This window comes from Cherax quadricarinatus, unplaced genomic scaffold (assembly GCF_038502225.1).
Source record: "Cherax quadricarinatus isolate ZL_2023a unplaced genomic scaffold, ASM3850222v1 Contig2296, whole genome shotgun sequence".
NCBI classification, from domain to species: domain Eukaryota; kingdom Metazoa; phylum Arthropoda; class Malacostraca; order Decapoda; family Parastacidae; genus Cherax; species Cherax quadricarinatus.
In genome coordinates, this window is record NW_027197322.1 from 21,437 (window position 1) to 29,500 (window position 8,064).

The window sequence follows — 8,064 nt, forward strand, 5'->3', positions numbered from 1 at the left end:
AGAGTGCCAGGGTAGAGAGTGGCAGGGTAGACAGTGCCAGTGTAGAGAGTGGCAGGGTACAGAGTGTCAGGGTAGAGAGTGGTAGGATACAGAGTGGTAAGGTAGAGAATCGCAGGGTTGAGAGTGCCAGGGTAGAGAGTGGTAGAATAGAGAGCGGCTGGGTAGAGAGTACCAGGGTAGAGAGTACCAGGGTAGAGAGTGGCAAGGTAGAGAATAGCAGGGTAGAGAGTGCCAAGGTAGAGAGTCGCAGGGTACAGAGTGCCAGGGTAGAGAGTAGTAGGATAGAGAGTAGTAGGGTAGAGAGTGCCAGGGTAGAGTGGTAGGATAGAGAGTGACAGGGTAGAGAGTACCTGGGTAGAGCGGCAGGGTAGAGAGTGCAGGGTAGAGAGTTGGTAGGGTAGAGGGTGTCAGTGCAGAGAGTGGCAGAGTGTGGCAGGGTAGAAAGTGCCAGGGTAGAGAATGCCAGGGTAGAGAATGCAAGGGTAGAGAGTGTCAGAGTAGAGAGTGCCAGGGTAGAGAGTTGGCAGGTTAGAGGGTGTCAGAGTAGAGAGTGGCAGAGTAGAGTGTGGCAGGGTAGTGAGTGCCAGAGTAGAGAGTGGTAGGGTAGAGAGTGCCAGGGTAGAGAATGCCAGGGTAGAGAGTGTCAGAGTAGTGTGGCAGGGTAGAGAATGCCAGAGTAGAGAGTGGCAGGGAGGAGAGTGGCAGGGTAGACAGTGCCAGTGTAGAGAGTGGCAGGGTAGAGAATGCAAGAGTAGAGAGTGGCAAGGTAGAGAGTGCCAGGGGAGAGAGTGCCAGGACAGAGAGTGGTAATGCAAATAGTGCCAAGGTAGAGAGTCGCAGGGTACAGAGTACCGGGGTAGAAAGTGGTAGGACAGAGAGTGGCAGAGTAGAGAGTGCCAGGGTAGAGAGTCGCAGAGCAGAGAGTGCCAGAGCAGAGAGTGGTAGGATAGAGAGTGGCAGGGTAGAGAGTGCCAGGGTAGAGAGTGCCAGGGCTGAGAGTGATAGGGCAAGGAGTGCCATGGTAGAGTCGCAGGGAAGAGAGTGCCAGGGTAGAGAGTGCCAGGGTAGAGAGTCGCTAGGGTAGAAGGCTTGAGGGAAGAGAGTGGCAGAGTAGAGTGTGGCAGGGTAGAGAGGGTAGGGTAGAGAGTACCATGGTAGAAAGTGGCAGGGTAGAGAGTGCCAGAGTAGAGAGTGGCAGGGTAGAGAGTGGCAGGGTAGAGGGTGCGATGGTAGAGAGGGCAAGGGTAGAGAAGGCCAGGGTAGAGAGTGACAGGGTAGAGAGTGGCAGGGTAGAGAGTGGGAGGGAAGAGAGTGGCAGGGAAGAGAGTGCCAGGGTTGAGAGTGCCAGGGTAGAGAGTGCCAGGGTAGAGAGTGCCAGGGTAGAGAGTGCCAGGGTAGATAGTGCGAGGGTAGAGAGTACCAGAGTAGAGAGTGGCAGGGTAGAGAGTGGCAGGGTAGAGGGTGCGAGGGTAGTGAGTGCAAGGGTAGAGAAGGGCAGGTTAGAGAGTGGCAGGGTAGAGAGTGGTTGGGTACAGAGTGGCAGGGTAGAGAATGCCAGGGTAGAGAGTGTAAGGGTAGAGAGTGCCAGAGTAGAGAGTGGCAGGGTAGAGGGTACGAGGGTAGAGAGTGCAAGGGTAGAGAAAGCCGGGTAGAGAGTGGCAGAGTAGAGTGTGGCAGGGTAGAGAGTGTAGGGTAGAGAGTACCATGGTAGAAAGTGGCAGGGTAGAGAGTGCCAGAGTAGAGAGTGGCAGAGTAGTGAGTGGCAGGGTAGAGGGTGCGAGGGTAGAGAGGGCAAGGGTAGAGAAGGCCAGGGTAGAGAGTGGCAGGGTAGAGAGTGGCAGGGTAGAGAGTGGCAAGGTAGAGAGTGGCAGGGAAGAGAGTGCCAGGGAAGAGAGTGCCAGGGTTGAGAGTGCCAGGGTAGAGAGTGCCAGGGTAGAGAGTGCCAGGGTAGATAATGCGAGGGTAGAGAGTGCCAGAGTAGAGAGTGGCAGGGTAGAGAGTGGCAGGGTAGAGGGTGCGAGGGTAGAGAGTGCAAGGGTAGAGAGTGTAAGGGTAGAGAGTGCCAGAGTAGAGAGTGGCAGGGTAGAGGGTGCGAGGGTAGAGAGTGCAAGGGTAGAGAAGGCCAGGGTAGAAAGTGGCAGGATAGAGAGTGGCAGGGAAGAGAGTGGAAGGGTAGAGAGTTGCAGGGTAGAGAGTGGCAGGGGAGAGAGTGGCAGGGGAGAGAGTGGCAGAGTAGAGAGTGGCAGGGTAGAGAGTGGCAGGGTAGAGAGTACCAGGGTAGAGAGTGGCAGGGTAGAGAGTGGCAGGGTAGAGAGTACCAGGGTAGAGAGTGGCAGGGTAGAGAGTGGCAGGGTAGAGGTTGGCCGCCCTACTGGCTGAATCTTCAAGAATCTCAACATACGTCAGTCATTAGAAGAATAAATACGTCATTAAGAATAAACTGTCGACCAGCGGTACTGAGGACCTTAGTGTAAACACTGACCAAAATATACTGTGTGGTTATCTGTACTCACCTATTTATGATTGCTGAGGTCTAGTCACAGCTCCTCCTCTTCTCTACTAGGTTCCCTCTCTCCCTGCTCCATGACCTTCATCGTATCTCGTCCTAACAGGAGAACTCAATCTCAACCAGACCAAACGTTCATCCCCAGCGGGATTCGAACCCGCGGCCTCTGGATTAGAAGTCCAGCGCGCTATCCACTGCGCCATGGGGACGTGTATGTGTGGACTTGTGTTGGTACACTTGTCTTTGTATCTTTGTAGACGTGTCTTGGTAGACGTGTCTTGGTGAACATGTGTATACAGGTAGACCAGCTGACAGTAGCTTCCCCTCAGCTGCAACTCTCTCTTTTCACTGATCTCACAACCCCAAGAACTGTGGTTTGGTATCCGGGCGAGGCGAGACATGGTCAACTCTCCCTACACCAGCGCATGATCACCCAGCTGTAGACTCCTACACCAGCCCATGATCACCCAGCTGTAGACTCCTACACCAGCCCATGATCACCCAGGTGTAGGATCCCTACACCTGGGTGATCATGGCGTCCTGGGTTTTCATGGTGCTATCCTGGGTTATCCTGGTGGTATCCTGGTTATCATGATAGTAGCCTGGGTTAGCATGATAGTATCCTGGATTATCATGGTGGTATCCTGGGTTATCATGATGGCATCCCGGGTTATCATGGTGGTATCCTGGGTTATCATAATGGTATCCTGGGTTATCATGGTGGCATCCTGGGTTATCATGATGGCATCCTGGGTTATCATGGTGGTATTCTGGGTTATCACGGTGGTATCCTGGGCTATCATGTTGGTATCCTGGGTTACCATGGTGGTATCCTGGGTTATCATGGTGGTATCCTGGGTTATCATGATAGCATCTTGGGTTATCATGGTGGTATCCTGGGTTATCATGGTGGTACCCTGGGTTATCATGTTGGTATCGTGGGTTATTATGTTGGTATCCTGCGTTATCATGGTGGTATCCTAGGTTATCATGGTGGTATCCTGTATTATCATGGTGGTATCCTGGGTTTTCATTTTGGTATCTTGGGTTATCATGATAGCATCCTGCGTTATCACGGTGGTATCCTGGGTTATCATGATGGTATCCTGGGTTATCATTGTGGTATCCTGAATAATCATGGTGGTATCCTGGGTTATCATAATGGTATCCTGGGTTATCATGGTGGTACCCTGGGTTACCATGGTGGTATCCTGGGTTATCATAATGGTATCCTGGATTATCATGGTGGGACCCTGGGTTATCACCATGGTATCCTGAATTATCATAATGGTATCCTGGGTTATCATGGTGGTATCCTAGGTTATCATAATGGTATCCTGGGTTATCATGGTGGTACCCTGGGTTATCATTGTGGTGTCCTGGGTTATCACCAGGATACCATCATGATAACCCAGTATGCCACCATGATAACCCAGGATACCATTATGATAACCCAGGGTACCACCAATATGATAACCTGGGATGCTATCGTGATAACCCAGGATACCAACATGATAACCCAGAATACCACCATGATAACCCAGGATGCCATCATGATAACCCAGGATGCCACCATGATAACCCAGAATATCATTATGATAACCGAGGGTACCACCATGACAACCCGGGATGTCATCATGATAACCCAGAATACCACCATGACAACCCGGGATGTCATCATGATAACCCAGGATACCACCATGATAATCCAGGATACTATCATGATAACCCAGGCTACTATCATGATAACCAGGATACCACCAGGATAACCCAGGATAGCACCATGAAAACCCAGGATGCCATCATGATGACCCAAGATACCGCCATGATAACCCAGGATACCACCAGGATAATCCATAATACCACCAGGATAATCCATCATACTACCAGGATAATACATCATACCACCAGGATAACCCATCATGCTACCAGGATAACCATCATACCACCACGATAATCCATCATACCACCAGGATAACCCAGTATACCACCAATATAAAACAGGATACCACCAGGATAACTCATTATACCAGAGGGATAATCCATCATACTACCAGGATAACCCATCATACCACGAGGATAACGCATCATACCACCAAGATAACCCATCATACTACCAGGATTATCCATCATACCACCAGGATAACCCATCATACTACCAGGATAACCCATCATACTACTAGGATAACCCATCATACCACCAGGATAACCCATCATACTACCAGGATAACAATCATACCACCAGGATAATCCATCACACCACCAGAATAATCCATCATACCACCAGGATAACCCAGTATAACACCAGAATAACCCAGGATACCACCAGGATAACCCATCATACCACCCGGACAACCCAGTATACCATCAGAATAGCCCATCATACCACCAGGATAACCTAGTATACCACCAGGATAACCCAGGATATCACCAGGATAACCCATCATAGCACCAGGATAATCCAGCATACTACTAGGATAACCCATCATACCACCAGGATAAACCATTATACCACCAGGATAACCCAGGATACCCCCAGGATAACCCAGGATACCACCAGGATAACCTATCATACCACCAGAATAATTCTACATACCACCAGGATAACCCTGTATACCACCAGGACAACCCAGGATACCTCCAGGATAACCCAGGATACCACCAGGATAACACGTCATACCACCAGGATAATACATCATACCACCCGGATAACCCAGTATACCACCAGGATAACCCAGGATACCACCAGGATAACCCAGGACACCACCAGGATAACCCATCATACCACCATGATAATCCATCATACCATCAGGATAACCCAGTGTACCACCTGGATAATCCATCATACCACCAGGATAACCCAGGATACTGCCAGGATAACCCAAGAAAGCCAAGCCGAGTGGATTATTTTCGTGAGATCATGATTACCCATGATGCAGCCTCCAGGGCTCCTACACCTGGGTGATCATGGGCTGGTGTAGGGATCCTACACCTGGGTGATCATGGGCTGGTGTAGGGATCCTACAGCTGGGTGATTATGGGCTGGTGTAGGGATCCTACACCTGGGTGATCATGGGCTGGTGTAGGGGTCCTACAGCTGGGTGATCATGGGCTGGTGTAGGGAAAGTTGACCATGTCTCGCCTCGCCCGGATACCAAACCTCAGTTCTTGGGGTTATGAGACCAGTGAAAAGAGAGAGTTGCAGCTGAGGGGAAGCTACTGTCAGTTGGTCTACCTACACATGTTTACCAAGATGCGTCTACCAAGACACGTCTACCAAGACACGTCTACAAAGATACAAAGACAAGTGTACCAACACAGGTCCACACATACACGTCCCCATGGCGCAGTGGATAGCGCGCTGGACTTCTAATCCAGAGGCCGCGGGTTCGAATCCCGCTGGGGATGAACGTTTGGTCTGGTTGAGATTGAGTTCTCCTGTTAGGACGAGATACGATGAAGGTCATGGAGCAGGGAGAGAGGGGACCTAGTAGAGAAGAGGAGGAGCTGTGACTAGACCTCAGCAATCATAAATAGGTGAGTACAGATAACCACAGAATATTTTGGTCAGTGTTTACACTAAGGTCCTCAGTACCGCTGGTCGACAGTTTATTCTTAATGACGTATGTATTCTTCTAATGACTGACGTATGTTGAGATTCTTGAAGATTCAGCCAGTAGGGCGGCCAACCTCTACCCTGTCTGTAGACTGGTTTAAGTCCTACCTTAGCAACAGGAGACAAATTGTCAAAATCAACAAAACGGAATCAGAACCCTTGCCGATAACATGTGGAGTTCCCCAAGGTAGTATTCTGGGTCCCTTATTATTCTTATGTTATGTCAATGACATGCCTATCAGTGTCAAGTGCAAACTCTTACTGTATGCAGATGACAGTGCCCTGTTAGTGTCAGGTAAAGACCCACAAGATATAGCTAATGTTTTAACACTGGAACTGGAGTCCTGCAGCAAATGGTTAGTAGACAATAAACAATCATTACACCTCGGGAAAACTGAAGCCATTGTCTTTGGCACGAAACATAAACTGAGAAGGGTAAATAATTTTAATGTTCAGTGTAATGGGGAGCCCGTCACTTTGGTTTCATCAGTAAAATATCTGGGAATCCCCTTTGACCCATGCATGTCAGGAGAATTGATAGGGAACAGTGTAGTAAAGAAAGCGAATGCCAGACTGAAGTTCCTGTATAGACAAGCACAGTGTCTACCTACTGAGGCTCGCAGGACCCTATGTCTAGCCCTTATACAATGCCATATGGATTACGCTTGCTCTTCATGGTACTCTGCCTTGACAAAAAAACTGAAAGATAGACTGCAAATCACCCAGAACAAAATCGTAAGATTCATCCTGGGGCTGGGACCAAGAGCACATGTAGGCCATGATGAATTACAGCAGTTGGATATGCTGAATGTTGAAGACAGAGTAAAACAACTGAAGCTAAATAAAGTTTATAAAATTGCTCACAAACAACAGTGTCCAGAATATCTTGCTGTCAATTTTGTCAAGGTTGGGAACCAAAGCAATCATAGTACTAGGGGGAGAGAGCACAACTTTGTAGTAGCCACAGTCATTGGCCAGGCGTCAAACACCTTTATTATACAGCAATAAAGAAATGGAACAGACTGCCAGCACATGTCAAAGCCAGTCATAGCATGAACCAGTTCAAGAAGAGTGCCAAAAGGTGTCTGATGAATGTAGCTACAGAAAGGGAGGGGAATGATTTTCTATTTTTTAGCTAACATACGTGTAAATTTTACCTTATTCCTAGTAATGACCCTCGTATTGTAGATAGTCTTAATGACCCTCGTGTAGTAGACAGTCTTAATGACCCTCGTGTAGTAGATAGTCTTTTTAGTATTATAATAAGATGTTATCTTCATTGTAGAATAATAAGAAAATATTATAACATTTATATTATAATAATAAGGTAAAAGGACCCCAATGGAAATAAGTCACTGTCTGACTTTTTTTGGGTTATCCCAGGTTCTCTACACATATGCTGCTATGTATGATAATTCTATGTAACTATTTGTGTATACATAAATAAACTTACTTACTTACTTACTTACTTACCTGCCACTCTCTACCCTGCCACTCTCTAACCTGCCACTCTCTACCCTGCCACTCTACCCTGGCACTCTCTATCCTGCCACTCTCTACCCTGCCACTCTCTACCCTGCCACTCTCTACCCTGGCCTTCTCTACCCTTGCACTGTCTACTTCGCACCCTCTACCCTGCCACTCTCTACTCTGCCAGTCTCTACTCTGGCACTCTCTACCCTCGCACTATCTACCCTCACACTCCCTACTCTAGCACTCTCTACCCTGGCGCTCTCTACCATGGTACTCTCTACCCTACACTCTCTACCCTGCCACACTCTTCTGTGCCACTCTCTACCCTCAAGCCCTCTACCCTAGCAACTCTCTACCATGGCACTCTCTACCCTGCCACTCTCTATCCTACCACTCTCTACCCTGGCACTCTCTTCCCTGCGACTCTCTACCATGGCACTCTCTGCCCTTCCACTCTCAGCACTGGCAC

At 48.8% G+C, this 8,064-nt stretch overlaps 2 non-coding genes across 2 annotated transcripts; one reads left to right on the forward strand and one right to left on the reverse strand.

The window, feature by feature from the left end:
• Window positions 1-2,642: 2,642 nt before the first annotated feature.
• On the reverse strand, window positions 2,643-2,715 carry TRNAR-UCU (transfer RNA arginine (anticodon UCU)). The gene has a single exon. It is a non-coding gene; the product is annotated as a tRNA-Arg (tRNA).
• Window positions 2,716-5,841: 3,126 nt separating this feature from the next.
• Window positions 5,842-5,914, forward strand: TRNAR-UCU (transfer RNA arginine (anticodon UCU)). The gene has a single exon. It is a non-coding gene; the product is annotated as a tRNA-Arg (tRNA).
• Window positions 5,915-8,064: the final 2,150 nt, after the last annotated feature.